We start from the raw sequence: 22,472 nt of genomic DNA on the forward strand, positions 1-22,472 counted from the left end.
CCCACTCCTCTGGATTCTCAGGGCTCGATGGGGAGTTTGCCTTGTGTCTGTGAATCTATTATAGAACTCAATGAACCAACGATCCTCTTTTATTCTCAAGACAGGTGTGGGGTGCCTGTGGGTAAATTTTCAGTCTTGAGAAAGCTGCCATCAGCCATCTCATTGAGACCGCATTGAGCTCCATGTTTTCACCCATGAAATGGGAATTATAACGCTGATCTGTGATTTTTGCCTGGATACAAGAACCTAAGGAGGACCAGGCCTTTAGGGAGAAATTTATAAGCGGGGACTGTTTGGGCTAATTTGAAGAATCAGAGCATGAGTTTGTAAATTAGCATATTTCAGCTCCAGAGCTTCCATCACACGGCACTCTAGATGTCGCTCACTGAGGGCACAGGGCAAAACCAGCTGCTTTTTGGGTTTGTCAAGCATCTCAAGTTATTTCTCAGGAGTTGGGGTTTGGCAAAGCCTGAAACCCACATTGCCAAGTCCTTCTTTCCCCCTTAATTTTTAAGCCCATGTGTATTTTAAGGGAAATTTAATCCGTATGTTTCTGTTTCCTTTACACTTAACTCATAAAAATGGTTTGTCAGAGCAATTTGATGTCCCAAAAATCTTTGGAGCCTTTATAATGATATTTTTTAACCTTTCTCCCCTCCCTTAGACACAGGAAATTGCGTTTTTTAAAAGAAAATGAATCAAGCCGAAAGTCTCAAGGTCAGTATTGATGGGTCAGACACACAAGCTCAAGGAGCTGTGCATTTTGGAAAATGGCACCTTCCACTGCTGCTCCTGTAGGGCCCTGAGGGTAGGAGAAAGATCGATTTCATATGCAGGCAGATGGCAATAATTGGCAGTGTGTTGTGATAGAGTCCTCAGATATTTGATTGTTGGCCCACCAGGCTGAGAGTCTCTCTCCCCACTGTGCTTCTGTGTTGGGCGGTCCGCTCCTTAGAATTTGGGTCCCTCCACCTTAGTCAAATCCTGAAATTCAACACCAGAAGTTCGTGCACACAAGAAGTTTAAAAGAATGGAGACCACTAATTCTAAAATACAGTAACTGTTTTTCAAGCTAGTTTTCAGCATCATCCCTAGAGAGACAAAAGCAGGAGTCTGCATGCTTGTGTTAATAGCCATAGGAAGTGTTCTCACAGAGCTTTGTAAAGACGGCCTTCCTCCAGAGTTAGTGAGTTTGCTGTCTCGGGAAGGATTCACATGATCCCCAGATACCCGCAGGGCAGGCAGAAATGGACCGTACATGGATACTGCATCTCAGCCATGACTGGGAGTACCTGGGTTTGCGTGACCGGCATGAGACCCAAGTTAGTAGTCGTGCCACCTCTCCCGCCATCTGCTGGAGTTACACTGTGGTCAGGCCCCTTTCTGGCAGCCCGTCCACTGCCAGATTGGATGGGGTCCCTCTGGACATGAAGGGTCACAGAGCCTCACGGCATGTGGCATGTAGTAGTTTGAGTCAGATCAACCATAATGGCTTGGTTTAATCCACAGTGCCTCAAAATCATTTGGCTGGCTTATTCCATCCCATTTTCACTGTGTGGCCTTAGAACTCTGCGACATAGTGGCCTGAGTGTGGCTTTCCCAACCATAGGGACCAAAAAGCCACGTGGACATTCATCTCCCAAAACAAAGTTGCAAGTAAGAATGTCCTGATGGCTCTGCCATTTTGAAATGGGGATAGGTGCAGAAGAACTGGACTCACTGAATGGGGAAGATTCAGAGCTCTAATGCACTTCTATCACTAAGCTTACGATAGAGATGGAAAATGAAACTCTGGACCTGGATGGCTGAATGAAGGGTAAAGATGGGCATGTCCACAGAACACGCACACCAAGCCAGGGTGCTGAGACTGCGTGCTGCTTTCATTTGGGATCTTGGATGCGGATAGAAAACAACTGGCAGGAAGTGGCCATCTTGGAAATTCAGCGAGTCCACAGGGCCTGATGAATACCAAGGCTTTACATGATGGATAAGTTATAGGCAAGTGCGCTAGTCAGAAATCGACTCTTCAATCGTCTAGGCGGCGGTAAATGTATACAAATGTTCTCTGTGTAGTAACTGCTTTGAGCTAGGCCGTGGATCAAATGTTTCACTCACCTTACTGAATTCACATGAGAACTTTATAAGCTAAGTATCATATCCCCATTTTACAGATGAGGAAACTGGGGCTCTTAAAGTAACTTATTGGGGAGATTAAGTAACTTGTCCAAACTTGTATAGTTCATGAAAGAGCTGGAATTCAAACACTAATCTGTCAAACTCCAAAGTACATGCTCTTTCTTTAAAAGAAAAACAGCTTTGTCTATAAAAATTATTAATATTAATAGTAACCTATTCGAACATACAGAAATAGAGTACTGAGTTAAAGCCCCTCATAATCCTATCCCCTCTCCAGATAACGATGTTAATTGCATAGAGTATGTTTTTCTGTGTATCTACTACTAAACCTAGAGACACACATTTATAGATTTTATGCAAAAATTAAAACTGGTCCAGAACTTGCTTCTTAAAATGTCGTGAATATCTTTCTATATCAATAATACATATCTACCAGGTCCTTTTTAATAGCTATGTAATATTTCATTATAAGGATTGCTGTGGTTTTAAATCTATTGAATAGTTTGATGGGTTCCCACTTTTGGCAACTGGAAGCACTACTGCAATGAAATGTGCATAGTTTGTTCAGATGTTACTGCACATTTGTGGGTAACAATAGGATAATCTCCTAGGAATGGATTTGTTGGACGAAATAATACACAACCCATGCTATGTCTACTATACAAAGCCACTTCCTTTGACTTCCTTTGGCTATCATGCCCCTTTGATTTCTGAGTACTAAGTTGAATACCAAATTTTCAGAGAAGTAACTTTATCTTTCCCTTGGACTTTATTGCTAGGGAACCTGAGAGCCAACAATTTCATTAGATTTGAGGAACGACCAACACAGTCCAACTCTAAGTCAGAACAGTTAGCAGATTTCTGAAAGTGTCTTTTTATTCAATATTACATTCAGTCACTACTTATTGATTTTTGATTTTGTGCAAAGCACTGCACTAGATCCTGGTTAAGCAGTGGTAAGTCAGGTAGAGTACCTCCAGGCCACTGGAGCAAATGGTTGTACAAAACCCATGTGCCGCTCAGTACCTGACTGCTGCCATCCAGGCAGACATCGCCGTGGCGTTACCAGAACCACCCCTAAATGCTCTCTTTAGTTTTCATGTCACGGAACCACTAATGGGAGGTACACTGAAAAGCAGTGAAGCGTCAGACTACTAGAGCAGGCTGTTTTCACAGTTGATCAACTTTTTAATGAAACTTTGAATTTTGAATAACTGTAGATCCACAGGCTGTTGTAAGAAATAGCACGGGGAGATCCTGTGCACCCTTTCTCCAGTTTCTCCCAGTGGAGGTCTTGCATCTGTCTTGTGATAACAACATCACAACCAGGATATTGATATTGATGGAGTCAAGAAACCGAACGTTTCCGTCAACAAAGATCCTTCCTGTTGCCCTTCTATAACCACGCCCACTTCCCTGCTGCTCCCACCCCCCCCTTAACCCCTGACAACCACTAATCTCTTTTCCATTCCTATAATTTTCATTTCAGAAATGTTATATAAATGGAATGATGTAGTAGGTAACCTTTTAAGGTTGGCTTTTTTACTCAGAATAATTCTCTGGAAATTAACCTGTGTTGTTGTGTATATGAAAAGTCTGTTCTTGATTATTAATGAGTAATATTTTATGGTATGGATATACCATAGTTTCTTTAACCATTCATCCGCCATCACAGGATATCTGGGTTGTTTCCAGTTTGAGGCTATTATGAATTAAGCTGCTATAAACATTATAAACAATTGTGTACAGGTTTTGGGGCCCAAACTAGTCTTTACTTCCCTGAGCTAAATGCACAGAAGTGCAATTGCTGAGACATATGTTAGTTGCATGCCTTGTTTTTAAAGAAACTTTCAAACTTTTTCCAGAGCGACTGCACCATTTTACATTGCCACCAGCAATACCTGAGTTATCCACTTTCTCTTCGGGCTCACCAGCATTTGGTACCGTCGCTATTTTTTCTTTTAGCCATCCTGATAGGTTTGTAGTGATATCTCATTGCAGTTTTAATTGCGTCTCCCTAATGGGTAATGAGGTTGAATATAACGTCATGTGCTTATTGCTTATTTGCTATCTGTATATCCTCTTTGTGAAATGTTTCTTCATGTCTCTTGCCTATTTCCTAATTGGAATGTTTGGCTTTTAATGATTGACTTTTGAGAATTCTTTATATATTCTACATACCAGTTCTTTGTCAAACATGTGGTTTGAAATGTTTTTTTCCCCATTCTGTAGCTTGTCATTTCATCCTCTGGACAGAATCTTTCACAAAGCAAAAGTTCATTTTGATGAAGTCCAGTTTATCAATTTTTTTTTATGAATTGTATTTTTGGCATCAATGCTAAGAACTCATTTCCTCTTCCTAGATCCTGAAGATTTTCTCCTGTGTTTTTTTCTAGATGTGTTATAGTTTTAGATTTTACATTTAAGTACATAATCCATTTTTAATTAATTTTTATAGAAGGTATGAGGCTTATGTCAAGGTGCATTTTTTTGCCCATGGATATCTAATTGTTCCAATACCATTTGTTGAAAAGCTATCTTTCCTTTATTGGATTACTTTTGCATCTTTGTCTAAAGAATTTGGTTGGGCATATTTGCGTGGGTTAATTTCTGAGTTCTCTATTCTATTCCATCAATCTAAACATGCTGTTCCATGTGTCTAAATCTCTGGCAATACCACACAGTCTTGATTACTGTAGCTGTGTGATGAGTCTTAAAATTAAGTAGACTGATTTCTCCCACCTTAGTTTTCTTTTTCAAAATTGTTTCAGCTATTCTAGTCCCTTTACCTTTCCATCTATATTTTAGAAAAACCTTTCTATCTACAAAAAAATCTTGCTGGGATTTTTGTAGGAATTGTATTAAAACGATATGTCACCTTGGGGTGATTGACATCTTTACTATGTTGAATCTCCCAATTCATTAACACAATTGTCTCTACATTTGCTAAGATCTTTTATGATTTTTTTTTTAAAGATTTTTATTGGGGAATTGGGGGATGGGAACAGCGCTGGGGAATTGGGGGAACGGGAACAGACGAGTTGCTGTCTTTTTGTTCTTCAGTCTAGTTGTGGAGGACGTTGCTTCACTGGCCCAAGTTGGCACCATCATTGTGCTCTTCCCAGGCAAGGCAGATCAGTCGCCGGCTTCTGGATGGCCTCTCACTGCAGCTGCTGGCTGCTCACGCTGGCTGCTGGCTACACGTGGTAGCCCATGGCAACCCACTGCAGCACGGGCTGCAGCCTACGCTGTCGCCGGTGACTCACGGCAGCCCAGCTCCAGGTTGAGCTGTTGTTCAGCATCTTAGCTGTAGAAGGCAGTGTCACTGGCCCTCGTATGTGGGATCCGAACCAGGGCCCTCTGGCATCCCAAGCCAGCTTTTAACCAATGCGCCACTTGGCTGGCCCTCTTTTATGATTTTTTAAAATCAACGTTTTGTAGTTATCAGCTTACAAATCTTGTACCTGTTTGTTAGATTTACACCATAGATTTCTTTTTTTTTTTTGGCACAATTGTAAATGATATTGCATTTTAAAATTCGGTATTCATATATTTTTTGCTAATATATAGAAATACAATTGAGTTTTTGTATGTTCATCTTGTATCCTATGACCTTTGAATTCACTTATTAGTTCTAAGATATATATATATACTATATATATATATATATATATCTCCTAGATCTCCTGGGATTTTCTGTGTAGACATTTCATCTGCAAATAGTGACAGTTTTAGTTCTTCCTTTTTGATCTGTATTTCTATTCATTCTTTTTCTTGCTTTACAACACTACCTAGAACTCTCAGTACCATCAAGAATAAGAGTGTTGAGAGTTAACATCCATGACTTAGCCCTGATCTAAGGCACAGTATTCAGTCTTTCATCATTTACTATAATGTTAACTATAGGTTTCTTGTTGTTTATTGAGCTGAGGATGCTTCCTCTATTACTATTTTTCTAAGAGTTACTATCATGAATGAGTATTAAATTTTGTCTAATGCTTTTTCCACATCAACTGATAAGATCATGTCCTTTGCCCATTGAGTATTTTCCCTTAGTCTGTTAATATGGGGAACTAACACTGATAGATTGATTTTCAAATATTGAACCAGCCTTGCATGCCTTGAATAAAAACCACCTGGTCATGTTGTATAATTAATTCTTTTTATATATTGCTGAATTCTATTTACTAATATTTGGTTAATGATTTTACATCAATGTTTATGAGGTATATTGGTTTGTTTTTTGTTTTTTGTTTTTGTTTGTTATTTTAGATACTGTCTTGGTCTGGTTTTGTTATCAGGGTAATATTAGGTTCTAAAATGAATTGGGATGAGGTCCTACCTGTTCTATCTTCCAAAAGAGATCGTATAAAATTGGTGTTAATTCTTCTTTAAACATTTGTTAGCGTTCTCCATGAAAGTGTCTGAGCCTGGAGATTTTTTTTTTGAAGGAGGAGGAGTTAAATTATGAATTCAGTATCCTTAATAGTTAAAGGTCTAGTCAAATGATCTGTTTCATATTGAATGAGTGTGATAGTCCATGTTTTTCAAGAAAGTGGTCTATTTTATCTAAGGTATTCATATCTATATTCATAGAATTATTCATTTCCTTTCCTTATTATTCTTCTAATATCTGTTGCTATCCCCATTTAATTTCTGATATTGATAATTTATATATTTTTTGATAGTCTTAATACAGATATCAATTTTGTTTATCTTTTCAAAGAACCATGTCTTCATTTCATTGATTTTTCTCTACTGTTTTCAATTTTATTTATTTCTGCTCTTACCTTTATTATCTACTCACTTTTGCTTGATTTAAGTTTATTTTCTTCTTTTTCTAGAAATAAAAGTTAAATTTAAAGATCACTGTATTCAGCAGAAGAGAATAATATGAAACATTTGATGAACCAATTATTAATGAGGAAGACAGGTTTAAAATTACTTTTTCTCATAATCAAAGATACAGTGATTAAATGTTTAAACAGGCATTTTTAATTATAGTCAAATCATGAAGCCACTTTTAATTTTTTATATAGCCTCCACAAGTGACAGGAAATGTCAGAGAAAACATTAAAATGACATTGTATACATTTACATTTAAAATTTAATTCAGACTTAAAATGAATTTGTATAGAGTTAAATTTTTTTGAAAAAATAGCTCTGCAAAAATCAGCTGTAAGTTTATAAGAATGTGTATTTAAAATTATTTGTCAAATATGTATCCAGGTATTATTATAACCTATAAAATACTCTAAATCCATTAATAATTATATCAAGAGGAAGATCCCCTCAAAATTAAAAATTAGCCAAAAGTATTCGTGATCTAGCATTTACCAAGCGTGAACAATTGATGTTGCTTTCTATTATATCAACTGAAGATGAAGTTACAAAATTATAATTTTGACCTACAAAACAAATTTCCAGAAAAGTAAGTCAGAAAAATCATATGGCCAATCAAGATCACATTAGTAAAAAATCTTATTATTTATTGTATTATATAAAAATTTGACACCAAAATACTGTATTTTTTGCAAGTTGACGTTGTTACTCAGTGTCTCACTCCTAATCCCAGGTGCCCTGCCTGGTCTCTGGACTCCCTTTCCCCTCTGTAGTTGTGTAGCCTTTACTACCTGACCACCCATTGGGAACATTACTGACTGTCATCGTCACACCTCCCCAAACTTGTATCTGACTTGGTCATTCAGTGAACATCTGTAGAGCACGGACTATGTGCCAGGCACTATGCTACACCTCGGGGTATTACGGTGAACAAAAGATGGGTTCCCTGCTTGTATGGAATGCATAGCCTAGCAGGAAGAGCCTGATAAAGACCAGGGAAAGAAATACTAACTGCAGATTATGGCTGGTGCTTTTGGGACTACAACAGGGTGTTGAGATGGAGATTAATGGGGGTGAAGGGAAAATATTTCTTGTCTGAGGAAATGGCATTTTAGCTAAGATCTGAAGGATAAAAGAGAGCCAAAACTGTGAAAATAGGGACAAGCGTTTTCGGCAGACGAAACAGTACATACAAAAGCCTGGAGGAGAGCCCTCCTATAGAGCTGTGCAGATTGCCCCTGGCACAAACAGGCCTGGCCCAGGGGGTCAAAAGTGGTGAAATCCAGCCTGTCTCTGCTCCCTAAGCCGTGTACCGTGGTGAGGGGGAAAGGAAGAGGTTTGCTTTTCTGATTGTCACAAAGACACCACATGGGCTCACAGTAGCCCTGGCCTTAAGGTAGAAAGAGGTGGCGCTTTCCTGTCCTCAGCCCGATTCACATCCTGGGATCTGCACTCAGCTTCCAGACGTGTGTCTCCCTCCATATGCCTGCCAGTAGCCTAGTCTATTATTGGATTTATCTCTCAAATGGTAACAACTCAAATTTATGTGGCATTTTACATTTGCCTTAAATCCCATTCAATCCTCTAATATCTCTGTAAGGTAGCTCAGGCAGACATTTTTTTTTCTTTAAATGTACATACAATAAAATGAACAGATGTTAAGCATTTGGTTAGATATATTTCATTGATTGTGTACACCCTCCTACACAACAACTAAATTAAATATAGAACACTTCCAACATGCCTGAACGTTTCCTCCTGCCACTGGCCAGCCACACATCCCAACACTGCAGTCCGAGGCAACCACTGTTTAATCTCTTATCACTATTGTGATCAGTTCTGCCAATTCTTGGTCTTCATAGAAATGTAATTCTGCAGTAACTATGATATTGTGCTTGGCTTCTTTTGCTCAATATAATGTTTTGGTTTTCTTTTTGAGATTAATTCAGTCACATTGTTATGTGTCTCCATAGTTCATCCATTTTTATTACTGAGTAATATTCCATTGAATGAATATACCACAATTTGTTGATTTGTTACCCTATTGATGGCATTTGGACTGTTTCCAGATTGGTTATTTTGACCAAAGCTGTTATAAATATTCTTGTGCAATTCTTTTTGTGGATATCTATTTTCTTCTCTTTTGGGTAAAACCCAGGGTAGAATTCTGAGTCATAAGGTACATTGTATTTAACTTTATAAGAAACTGCCAGACAGTTCTCCAAAGTTATGATATACCGTTTCACATTCTCATCATCATCTATGTGTTGTTGTTCCACATTTTCACCAACATTTGGTGTTAGCCATTCTAGTGGGTGTAAACTGGCATCTCGTTGAGCTTTATTTTGTAACTCGCTGATGACTAATCAAGTTGAGCACGTTTTCATGTGCTTATTGGCCATTTGCATACCTTCTGTTGCGATGTGTGTATTCAAGTTTTTTTGCAGGGTAACTACTATTAATTCCATTGTATGCATAAGAAAATTGAGACTCAGAAGTCAAGTGATTTGCCAAAGATTCACAGCTAACAAGTAGCAAGTTCAAGTGTTTAACTCACATCTCCTGACTCTTCACTGATACGTCATTTCCAATATACTGGACTTTTTCCTACCATGAATCCCAACCTCAGCTTCCTCATCTGTAGTGTTCTACAGTTCTCTGAACCTCATGGCCTGTCAGACAAGGGTGCGGTAGAAAAGTGTAGCGGTGGAGAAAGGAAATGGGGAATGATTTTAGGTTAAATGAAAACAACGGTGATTCTTTTTCTAACAGAGCTCAAAGCCGTCCCACTCCAACTCTGAGGCCCTTGTGTGACGTCTGATGCCATCTCAGGCAGGAATCTACTCTCAGTCTCAGCTACGCAGGGCTGCCAAGCTCAAAATAAACTCTTCTTGTTCAAGGGCAAATGTATTTCACTGGGCTACGTGTAACTCCCTTCAGCCTATTTGGTTTTAATTCAATCAGTTAAAATAACCACAATTTCTCCTGTCCATATGCCACATTGCACTAAATTAATATTTGGTTGATGAAGTGTAAATGCTCATAAGTGCTGGATTTTTCCCTCATATATCTGGAGGAGGTGGTGAATACATAGTGTGTGTTTTTTGATTTTTTTTTTTTTTAAGTTTGAGAAGTAAATGCGTTTTGGAGTTGGACTGTCATGGAAAATCCCTACTTTTCCTTGATGCTGAAGGTAAATCGCTGAAGGAGCAGTGAGCATGAATAACTAGCTCTGGTTGTATTTGACACTGGGTCTGAGTGTTGAGGATTTGAGAACCAAGTGCAGCTTCGTGACCTCGCTTTCACATCAAGAGGAGACTATCCTAGCTAGACTGGCAGCACAGACGGAAGGCGCCTGTTGCAGTCCTTTTAATCCTCTCTGAGCAGAGTCTTGGAGTTTTCCCCTCCAATAATGAATGAAGTGAATAAGCCATTGAGCTTCTGATTCTATTCAGTGCCTTTGCTCTCCTGTGCAGCGCATCCGGTAGGTCTGACAATGCCATAGAAGAATTACACTGAGCACTTGGCATATGCAGTCCTTGAGAAAGCTCTGCTGAGCAGTCGGACAAAGTGGCCAGAGCACCCCATTCAGCCCCTCCCAGGTCTGCTTTCATGGGAGCTCAGAGCCTGGGACAGAGTGACGCAAGGGAAGTGGGACAGAAGTCTGAGACCAAAGAGCTAGGCCAGAAATGAAAGGGCTGTGCCAGTGTCTGTAAGGGGAAGACTGGAATAATAGGGGTAAAGCTAAAATTTAACAAGAGAAATCTTTAGAGCGTTCTGAAAAAGTGTGATTACAGCTTCTTTAACTGTCTCTTCATTTCTCTGTTGCTTCTTTCTTCTCCTTCAATAAATGCCTTTTTGCTGCTGTGTGCTTTAGGTCAGATGTTCCTGACATTTGCACAGCAAACTTGATCGGGCATTTTTTGGAGAAAGGGGAAGAAGTTTTTCCTTTCAGCAGAGAGTAATTTTAATGGGCAAAGTGGCATTTCCAGTTCAGTGTTTAAGTGACAGTGTAGACAGCCTTTGTAATTGCTGGGTCCTATCACACAAGTGTAGGTCTTTGCTGTTCTGTTTGAATGTGCAAATACAAGAGGCTTTCCACGGCTCCCTTACCTTGCTATTTTGGGTTCTCACTGTGATTAATTACAGAGAATTCTCTCTTCTATAGTAAGACTTGATGTCATGACGTTATGGAGACAAACCATTGGTCAAATTGGTGAGGTATTCCTTGTGAAGGTAGGAAGGTGAGCAATTTGGCAGGATCCCAAGCCAGCCACACAAATATCGTCTGAGGAACTCTCGGGCTGCAAAAGTAAATGGAGAAAGAAAACCTGGAAAAAGGGGGAAGGCCTCTTTAGAGATTTATTTATTTTTCAGTTAACCGAGGGTGAGAGGACCCTTTCTGAAATCTGGTCACAGGGGCCTAGAATTCAACTTATACCTGTGCTTCAACTCCAAACAGCAATGTTCCTGGAAGAATTTATGAGAACTCATTTTGGCTGGCATTCAGGAGAACAAAATAAATGAGGGTGGGAAGGAGAATTTTCTCCATGGTTTGACTGACCACCAAAACTCCCCAGATTACTCATGCAAATCACTACCCACTGAGCAGGGGCCACCTGGGGGAATCAAATAATTAAATGTTCCCATGCCATATGGTAAGCATGTAAAAAGCACCAATCTCACCAACAGAAATGTCTTGTGGGCTTTTTTCAAAGAGAACTCCAGCACATACAGGATTCTATTAATGAGTGAGGCACGTCTACATTAGTTGTTTTTTGTTGTTGTTTTTTTAAAGCAAACATTCCTGATAAATAACACGTGTTTAAAGCAGATCTCAGTGCACTCTAGGGAAAGGAAGGTCACGTTATATTGGTTGTGAAGTATCAGAACATATTTCCATACAAACCAAGTAGCTGGGTAGAAATAAAGCATTTTGTCTCCATGGCGTAGGTAGGTATTCCCTTTTTGAGTGCAGTGCTCTTAGTAGCCTTTTGATATTAGAGCATGTTAGAGCCGGAGGTGGCCTTCGAGATTACCCCCTCAATTAATAAAGGAGAAATCTACAAGTTGGCTTTTGTTTGTTTGTTAGTGTGTTTAAAGCAAGGGGAATCTTGGTCAGATCATTTTCAGAAAGGAGTGACTCAGCCTGCCTTCCTCTTTGACTCTTAGGAAAGGTGTAAATCCCACCCACGTAGTTAAAGCTTCCTTGTGGGACTGCCGCTTATTTTTAAGTTAACAAAGGCCAAAGAAGCCTATTGTGAAATGTTTGTTTGGAGGACCGGAATCTAAACTTACCCTCCCTGTCATGGTCATTTTTTTTTAAAGGAAGAGGACCGATTTGAGCCCCCAGAGGGGAGAGACTGCAGTCATGCTGGGAGTAAGAGGATTGCTCTCCCTGGTTTGTTGGTGGTGGTGGTTTTCCGTGTGCTTCTGGGGATCTCAGGTTTATCACCATGGTTGAGGATGGGGCAGAGCATGTGGTGCACACTATGACAATGGCTTCCTTCCTGGTGTGTCCCCGAACGACCAGCACAGTTCAACACACGATCAGACCGTCTATATTCGCACTGTTGCTGCTGACGGCTTCATTCTGCCTGTGATATTCAGCTGGGTAATTCATTTCCCGAGCATGGCAATATCTCCTGATATGCCTAATGGGTTGAATGTAATTTTGTAAGCTTTCAAAGATGAATGTCTCCCCTTGTGCTTAGCTTTGCCCTAATATGGGAAACAATGATAGCTGCCATTAGGAAACAGCATTGTAGTGTTGGACTTTTTGGTGCAGGTTGGGTCTCCAAACCACAAAGGCAGGAAACACTAGTGATTGAAATGATACACTAGACGTGGGTCACTTCCATTCCCTTGCAATGGCTTTTTTGCCTGCCTCTGCGTTTACCCGTCCTATGATCAGGGCATTCTACAAAATAAGGTGGCCTTCACCAGGGTATAAAATTAGGTAATTAATGGTTCCAGGAATAGGGTGGGCTGTGGCATTATATGTGTATAGCCGCTTACCAAGGCTGTCCCGAAATGGAAGAACTAGATGAGAAATAAGAAATGTGACCCAGGTATATAGCATCTCTAACACCCAAGCTGTGATTTCTCTTTAAACTTAAGGACAGAAGCATAAAAGGCATTCCTCTGAGTTGTGTTTCATTCAGTTCAATTTACACATAAATATACTGAACGTCATCTACCATGCACAGGACCCCAATCCTTGAGCTGAGAGGCAAAGGTCAAAGGTTAGTGAGGCCCAAGTCCTGCCCTCATGGAGAGCTCAGTCCAGAAAGGAAGGTAGAGCCCCAAGTAACTGAGGAAGGCAGCCTGTGCTGAGGAGAGCGGATATAGATACCAACACTGCAGCGAGAGACGAGAAATAACCCCATTCTATTTGGGAACATAAAAGAAAAAGTTAAGATGCTGTCTCTGAAGCCTTCTCCTTCACCCACCAGCCAATCTGAAGTCTTTGGAGAGAATCTAGTCTCCAAGGAATCTTATGTGAGTTGACTTAGTGCTGAGAGTTAGGACTCCCCATCTTATCTGATTTCTAAGTGCTTCATGGTTGGCGTGGATAAGGATCAGTTCCAAGTATCCCAGACGAAAATGGAGACGTCAACATTAAGATAGGCCGGAGACTCTTTCAGCTTGTCTTTTTTTTTTTTTTTAATCTACCACTGCATCTGTTTTCTTGACTTCATAAAAGTAAACCCTACGAGGTAGACTCTTTCTCACTGGCAGCTAGATAATACAGATGGACTCTGTGTTAATACACTTAGCGACAGATATTTTTGACATTAAGCTTTTCTTTACCAAAAACTAAATAAATAAGTGAGGAGGAGGAGCAAACAGAGGAGGAAGAGTCTGCCTAAAATTCAGCCGTCATTTAGCCTTCAGTATTTTGACACACCACCTTGACCACTTTGACTTCATGTTGAACACTTACTTAGCTTATGAACTTCAGTTTTCATGCTTCCCGGTGAATATTGATATGGTTTGATGGGTTGGTGTACATGCACATAGGGTTTTGAAACCATGCTGAAACCATGCAGTCTACCAATTGCTTCATTGTCCTGATCTGAGTAAACTCTTTCTAAACTGAATTAGGAATGTATGAATGATCAAATCCTGGGGCATGACCAATTTCGTGCTTAAATTATTTGAGAATTCTGCATAACATTCTTAAAGGGAAGATGCAAAAACCATCTTGGGTTTTGAGCTGCAAATAACAGACCTCCCCCAGAGAAATGGCCAAAATGAATGTTGTACATGGAGAGGGGTCCCATGGTCTCTGTGAGGGCTCGTAGTCTCCCCTCCCCCCACCGCCCTCCACCACCACCACCTGCAGCCCAGATCTCACTGCACAGAGGCATGATCAAGATCCAGTTAGCAACCCGTTTATTGCAAATTCTATTCTTTACTAAATCCAGTGCATCCAGGAATGTAGATGGCCTTGGGGACAACAGTAAGGAGAAGTGACCTGTGCTGATTCCTCCTGGAGAGATTTAGGTGAATACTGCCACCTATTGATAGGTGAAACATGTGCCACACGTTCTTACTCTGACCTGACATTGTGCTCGTGCTTATCAGAGCAGATCTCATTACTCAGTTGGCCAAAACATCTTAATAGCCCCACGTTCATAATTCTTCATGCATTTGTGATGAAAAATAAGTAATGTTATACTATGTCAGAACAACTCACCAGTTGTATTTCTGCAAAGAGGCAAAGGAGCGAGGCACAAAATGCCATGAGGTTGGCAGACGGAGATCTGGGTTTGAATCTCAGCTCAGCCCCTTAGTGAACGTACACAAGTGAATTCATTTCTCTGAACCTTAGTTCCCTCATCAATAAAAAGTGGATAATCCTCTCGGTATGGTGTGAGAATTCAGTGATAATACCGTGTGGCACACAGAAGGTGTTTGATAAAGGGCAGCATTTATGATTATTTTTCCACCGAGCTGTGAGAAGTAACTATTTGTAACGTAATGATTGGTGGGTAATATGACAAACCACATCACGTGTCAGACTCTGGTGAACTGCCCTGCGCTGTGCAATTACCCTTCGTCAGTACTACTTGTCTAGTGTAGTATCTTTGACGTCCAAAATGAGGACAGTGCGAACACAAATATTAGAACTTCAAGTGTGCCAATTGAGAAAATGAGGATAAACGGGTTTCATTACCAAATGTCTCCCGACTGCCCTAGAGGATATACGGGGCTGAGTAGGTAAAGAATTATGATAAAACTGGGGAGCTGTGTATAAACGGGGCTTTGTGACCTGCTGGATAAGGTTGAGACTTAGAGCCAGACCTAGGAGGCTCACATTCCTTCCCCGGCATGGTGTGGGGGATCCCAGGCTCACACAGACAATAGGGGATTCATAGCTTGAGAATTCTAATGATGACTGAAAGGAGGGTGGCAGCCAGAACAAGAAGACTTTTCAGAAGCAGGGACCCTGATTATCACATCGGTGCTACAGCCGGGAGAGAGGCTGCTGAGAGGCAGTATGAAGCCGTTCTTGGAAAGCTGTCAGTGAAGTGTTTGTAGCCTCCTTAAGAAAATTCCACTTCTCAAAAATGCAACCCTGGAAAAAAAAAATCTCTCACATGATTCATTCAGATAAACGCTCTGTCATCAAATCATACTGGAAGTCCTACGAACCATCTCTTTTGGAAGAGCCTTTTTGAATGTCACGAATCTAGCCTCCAAGACTAAAGAGAAAAACAAAACAAAAAAGTCCGAAAGAGGGTTTCTCAGGATATTTTGGGACCTTTCCTTTTACTTAGAAAGGTCAACCGGTGCTTTAAACAAAATAGTCAAGAAAGACCAGGCCTATGAACAGGCTGCACCTTTTGAAAAGGTCTGCTTTGAATTGAATAGCCAGCGCCCTCCCCCACCCCCCTTTTCTTTTTTCTTTTAGGGCTTAGAAATCGAGAGGGAGGAGGAGGAAGAGTGTCACATTCGTTACTAACAACTTCGCACATAATAAGCTTGTTCAGATACACCCTGGGGTGTTAGTTTTCTTTTCCTATTTTTTTTTGTCTCCTTTTTAGCAGCTTTCGATAAGTAGCACATTTTATTTTTGAAGAAAGAATCGAGCCGTTATTGAGCAGCCGCACCCTAAGGAAGGTCAGGAGATTAGGGAGCGGAAGTAGGCTGGCCAGACTCCTCTGACCACAGTAAGGGACTGCCGCTTTCTTCCCATAATTTCATTTTGAGACTCCCCAACGAAAAGGCAACCCAAAGGGAAAAAAAAGAGAGTGAAAAATTGTTAGAAAATGGTCATCAAAAAGTGATCCATTTAAATTTCTGTCTCACAAACAAACCACATGGACCTAACCGCAGGGCAGACATGCGTTTACAGTGATGTATGGCCAGTCTCGAAATATGGGCATGATTTTACGGGAGAGAGTGGACACTGGTAGCTGCTGACGTCGGTGGGCTTTGGCCTAATTTCACAAGTATCCTGAAATTCTAAATGTGGCAGTTCACAAATCAGAGAACAGTGAACTAAAAGGAACCTTTGAATTGAACTGGCCCAGCTCCCTCATTTTATAACTGGGAAAACTGAGACCTCATGGTAGAAAGTAACTTGCCCAAGGTCACACAGCTGGTGAGGAGCAGCTCAAGGACTCAAGCTCGGGCGCCTCATCTCAGAAACTGGGCTAAACAGCTCCGAAATGGGAAACTGCGAACCCTCACATTTAATCTGGGAGTCCTCTTTCTAAGGAAACGCGACGCCTATTCCCCTGCAAATGGCCCTGCGGGTTGCCAGAGGTAGTTCATCTGTCACAGCCTGAAATGACTTCTTCAGCTGCTACTAAATGGCTTCTTCAAAGCAGTTCAGGCATGTTCACATGGACCGAGTCTCCTGCTCTCTTCTCTATGTTCAAAAGGTGCTCAGACCATGGCACGAATGCCTAAATTATCTGTGTTTGTGTGCTGGGATCGACGGATGTTACCATCATCTGCCATCACACAGGTTAAAACTTTAAAAGTCAGCTTCTTTCTCACTCTCTCGCACTTTCTCCTCTGCTCTCACCTGTACCATTGACAAATCCTATACCGTCTGCCTCCCACATGCACCTCCTAATTTACATTTTCACGGGCCGTCACCATCAATGTCTTCCTGCTTCCAGGTTCATGGTCCACAATGGCTAGACCAGAGGAGTCTTAATCAGCGACACCTTCCTACACTCTCCTGCTCAAATCCCTGTCACTTACATAATGGGGTCCCAACTCTTCGGCATAAGATTCAAGCACTCACCAGTTTAGCTTCTGCCGACTTTGGGAACCTGAATTCCTTTAGGTGCTTCCATCACCATTTACTCCGGCCCAGCTGGACTACTGTCATTTCCCAAATACTCCAGGAACTTTGTGTATTGACTCCATTCCCTTCTCATTTTTTCAACCCCTAGAGGCCTTCATTCCTCCAGGTCCAGTTAAAATGCAACCTTCTCTGTCAGTCCTCCATAAGCATCCCAGAAGGAAGTGATGCTTCTGTGGTGCTCCCTTAGCACATACTCGTAACTTTTTTTTAATGACACTTAATTTTTTTTTTTAAGATTTTATTGGGGAATTGGGGAAGGGAAACAGCGCTGGGGAATCAGGGAAGGGGAACAGACAAGTTGCTGTCATTTTGTTCTTCAGTCTAGTTGTGGAGGATGTCGCTTCACTGGCCCATGTTGGCACCATCATTGCGCTCTTCCCGGGCGAGGCAGATCAGTCGCCGGCTTCTGGACGGCCGCTCACTGCGGCTCTTGGCAGCTCACGCTGGCTGCTGGCTGCCAGCCACTCACGCTGGCTGCTGGCTACACACGGTAGCCCGTGGCAACCCAGTGCAGCAGGGGCTGCAGCCTATGCCATCACCGGGGCCTCACGGCAGCCCAGCTCCAGGTCGAGCTGTTGTTTACCATCTTAGCTGTAGAGGGCAGTGTCACTGGCCGCCATGTGGGATCCGAACCGGGGTCCTGCTGCTCAGAGATGGGGTCCCAAGCCAGCTCTTAACCAATGTGCCACTTGGCCGGCCTTAATGACACTTAATTTAATTCAGCCCTATATTAGAAGTTGCATCTCTCTCACTGAATAGATCTCTTTTATCTATGAAAAGATGCCTCATTCATCTTTGTACCCCACCTCCCCACAGAGCTTCATCAAATGCTTTGCATATAATAAGTGCTTTTCTTTCATAATATTTATTGAGCACTTATTATCTGTAAGATACAAACTGTAAGGGCTGGAGGAGGAAGATACAAAATAACCAACGTGCAACCTCTCTCTTTAGAGGAACTTTAATCAGTGAGACAGGTTCACAAATAACCTAAGCAGGTGAACAGTTAAGTGAGAGGGTGGAACTGGGTGGAGAGGAAGTGCTGAGTATGGAACAAACATGCTCAGTGTTCCAAATGGGAACACTGGTGGGTGTTAGATATGGAAGGTGGGGTAAACGGGGAGGGGTGCAGGGAAAGCAAAGGCAAGGCTGCTTTTGAATCCTATCCTGTGCTGTGGTCACTACTAGAGTCCCGCCTAGGTCTGGCCGATCCAGGCCTGCCTTCCCACATTACCAGGGTGATCTTCCTAAAGCAAGACTGGTCATTTAATTCCCTGTTCACAGTGTTTGCTGTTGGATGCATCAAGCAGCGAATCCTTGCAGACTTAAGCTAGGAATTATGGGGGACACCAGTTTGTAAAGATGAGACAAACTGCAGGAAACAGCTAGAGATCCAAAAGCAACAACGTGCTATAAAAGTGCTGGGGGTGGGGACAAAGCAAGTGTGTCACCAGTATGGGTTGAGATTAGTCCAGAAGGAATAATCAGAGGAGGCAAGCCTTTTATGGATGGCCACTTGGCAAGAAAAATTAGATGTGCCAAGTGAACTTTAGGGTTCCTTTCAATTTTCAAACCCCCATTATACTTTGAGATGGTTTATTCATTCGTTCGCAGTACATGCAAAGCACTTCGGCAACATATTTACTAAATATATATTGAATGCTTTCTGTGTGCCAGGAACTCTGCTAGACACAAGACATAGAGCAGTGAATAAGAAACTTTGCACTTGAACTCTTATAGTATAATGGGACGACTGATATTAAGCAAATAAATGCAACAAAATAATGATGGGAGGGTAGAAGCTGCTATAGAATCACAGAGCAGGGAACCTCACAGCTCAGGGGCTAGAAAAATAGCCCTGAGAGGTGATAGTTAAGCCAAGATTCTAAGGACATGAGTTAATCAGACAAAAGAGACTGAATGTTTAGGCAAAAAATATCATATGCAGAATTCTGGAGTTTAGAGAGAGCGTGGCATGTCCAAGGAATTGAAAGGCATTCAGGAAGTCAGCCTGGAGGGTAAGGAAGAAGGTTGCAAGAAATTAGGCGAGAGGTAGGCAGAGCCAGGTGAGGGAGAATTTTGCTGAAGTATGTCAAAGAGTTTCTATTTCATCAACAGGCTTTTGGTACCATAAAAGTATTTGGCTCAGTGTAGCTAACCTACTAAGTACTTTAATACATGTCTGCTAACAACAAGTGGATTAATGAATGAATGGATACCTGAATGTATCTCGTTTGCAATAGATGTGAGCTTATGAAAGAACTCAGACTGAGCATGCGCTCCAGGAAGCAAGGCTCCTGTTCCAGGGGGCATCATCCCCTTAGGTTTGCAAGGCATATTGAACTATGACCCCTGTGAGGCAGCTCCTAACCTTGGTAGAATCACTCAGAGTCCCCAGGCTTACCCCAGCCGATGAAATTTAAGCAAATCTGCATTAAAGCCCAAATTTTTCTACAGGTAAGGGTAAAGTATTACCTGGCAACCATTTAGGCTTAGCTGAGAATGGTTAGTGTGACTTCTTCTTAATCCTTGATAGAAAAAAAAAAATAGCCTTCCGAACCTCAAGAGCATGAATAATCCCAAATTAGATTATCTGTAGCAATGCTTCCATGGACAAGTAAGTCCAAGGAGAAAAAGAGAAAAAAATGTTCCAGAGAGGTGTTCGCCTTTCGTATGAGAAAGAAAAAGGAAGACAGTTGTGAAAAGCTACACTGAGCTCCTCCTCTGGACATCCAGGCTTGATGAGTCAGTGAGCCTTGCCTGAGATCCCAGCTCCAGACAGCGCCTGTCAGGGATGAGTGGGCTGCCAGGTGAGATGCTGTCTCCAGAAAGGGGGGGACTTTCAGGAATATAAGATGCCACTCCCAGGATTCTGCATTACCAGGCCAAAGAGTAACGTTCTACCCTCCTGGTTATAACCAAGAGACTATCTCCTGATTTGCTCCAGAGTCACATTCAAAGCTGGGGAGTTGATTTGGCTCCAGGTATAAATAACAGATCACAGTCGGTGCCTAGCAGGAGGGTCCAAGATGATTTCTGAAGTCATCACAGCCGCTAAGCTTTCTTTTGGCAGAGAGAGAATCTGAACAGAGCTTTAGAAAGATTGTTAATGCTGTTGCTAGGGACGTGTGTGTGTGTGTGTGTGTGTGTGTGTGTGTGTGTGTGTGTGGTATTCATATGTGCTCTCCATCAGCAATGACTCCCTAATGTAATAAGCAGCCTGTGAAGGTCATTTGCCAATTTATTTCAGAAAGAAACCTGAAAAATGCCTACATTAGCAGCTTTCTAGGAAATCATTCTGTGTGTCTTCTCAGTCACGCAAAGCCTAACGCCCTGAAAGGAGCCAGGTGCGCACATGTGTGTGGAAGCACTGGAATCTTCCTCCTAAGGCTGAGCCTCTTGGTGTCCCGAGTCCCAGTTGTGCAGACTACTTTCTCGGAACCTGCTCGGACAAAAACTCAAGCATTGGTTGGGCAGCCTCACCTGGATTGGGAGCTTTCTTAAGAAAGCCCTTCGCTCCTGCTGGGAACTTGTAAAGAATTGCACAGGTGCCCTGAGGTGAAGGGATGTGGCTGCCACCTGTGTGCATCTGGTCCCAGGCTGCCGTGGGAGTTGAGGGGGTGGCTAGCTCCAGGAAAGCTATACACGTAGATCATTTGCAGTCACATTGCTGGATGGGCTCCTGAATGCCAGGTATTTCTTTCCCTGCAGTTGATGTAGTGCAAAGCTAACTGGCTCCCTCACCGCCCCTTCGCTCATCTTTGAGTGACAATCGGTTTCGACTCAGTCTTGTTGGTCATGAATCTTGTCCCTGCATGCTGTTCCTAACCTCACAGACACAATAGGCTGAAGGCACACTGAAGTCATGGCACCCTTTTCCTACACACACAAGAGCTTGAGAAATCAAGCCTTCCCGGGGCTGCAGTCCTGAAATCCACCTACTTTCTGAGCCACGCTGTCTCCCTCTCCCCTTCTCCCCCTGTGCATCATTTGCTCTTTTCTTTCACATTAAGAGGAGCTTAGTGATCATTGACTTCAGCTTTTGCCTGGAGTGATCCTGTTCGCATTTTATTCTTTACACAGAATAGGAAGGAGGTTCGCGTGCTTTGCGCAGAGGCTGAGCCACAGGAGAAAGCAACGCCAATGTGATTTATTGAATGAAAGCGCTGGACAATTACCAACAACTTGCTCCTCTGCTGCCTCCAACAACCTCAACTGGTAAGTCCAATTTATTGTTGCCTTTATTCCCGTGAATGTGGGGCTTTCTTAGTCCCTGATTATTTTAAATGTGTATGTGTTGCTGCGGCTTAAATGATATAAAAAATCTGCCTCTTCCAAACTTAGCCGCAGGCGGTCTATGAAGAATGCCCATGAGCACATACACGGTGGCCTGTGACAGCATCACACAGGTCCATGTGGAGAAGCACGGATGGGGGTGGGGAAGCCCCATGGCTGATAACTGGGCATTTTGTTTGCAGCAAGCTTAAGGACACCATGTGCTTGCATAACTGATTAGCATTAACTATGAAAAACAAATGATTCTTTTGTTGGATAAGATCATTTTCTAATCAGGTTCCTGAGTACCTGCAGTATACCTGTTGGGTCAGGTAAAGATGGACCCTATCATGCTGATACTCCTGATTACAAACCCAGACACATTGCTGTCTTAAATCCAGTTTGCAAGTTAGGCATGCGGCTTGCAGTGCCAGCATTCGGTCCTTCCTGAGTCAGCGTGCCCGTGAATAGCAAGCATCGTGACTGTGCTGTTGAGGACACCTGCCAAGGGGACACAGTGGACATGCTACACGCAAACCCTTTCTTGGACACTGCCACTTTTGCACCCATGTCTCTTAAATCCTTTATTCCATGATGATACATGGTTAGTCGTGTGCACTGGATTCGAAGTGGGATATTTTAAGTGTCCTGTTACCTGTGCTGGTCATTAACCCAGCCGAGGCTGCTGGAAGTCATTGATAATCAAGGCTGTTTTCTTTCCTATGCTGGGCCCCTCAAATCCCCATACTCCCTTGATTTCTTTATTTCCTAAATAATATGTAAGCTAGCCTCTGTAGAAGGGGAAAGTGAATGGAGAAAGCTATTGCTTTTCCTACCACCATCACCACCAGCACCACCACCTTCACCACTATCACCACTATCACCACCA

The 22,472-nt window shown here is 42.1% G+C and overlaps 1 protein-coding gene across 1 annotated transcript in view; it reads left to right on the forward strand.

Moving 5' to 3' along the window:
- The window catches only part of ANKFN1 (ankyrin repeat and fibronectin type III domain containing 1), a 348,704-nt gene that overhangs the window by 161,564 nt on the left and 164,668 nt on the right, over nt 1–22,472 (forward strand). The window contains exon 3 of the mRNA XM_019636795.1: nt 21,392–21,526. The gene's annotated coding sequence lies outside the window, so the exon portion shown is untranslated. The remainder of the gene's footprint in view (nt 1–21,391; nt 21,527–22,472) is intronic.

Source organism: Hipposideros armiger, unplaced genomic scaffold (assembly GCF_001890085.2).
Source record: "Hipposideros armiger isolate ML-2016 unplaced genomic scaffold, ASM189008v1 scaffold_29, whole genome shotgun sequence".
NCBI lineage: Eukaryota > Metazoa > Chordata > Mammalia > Chiroptera > Hipposideridae > Hipposideros > Hipposideros armiger.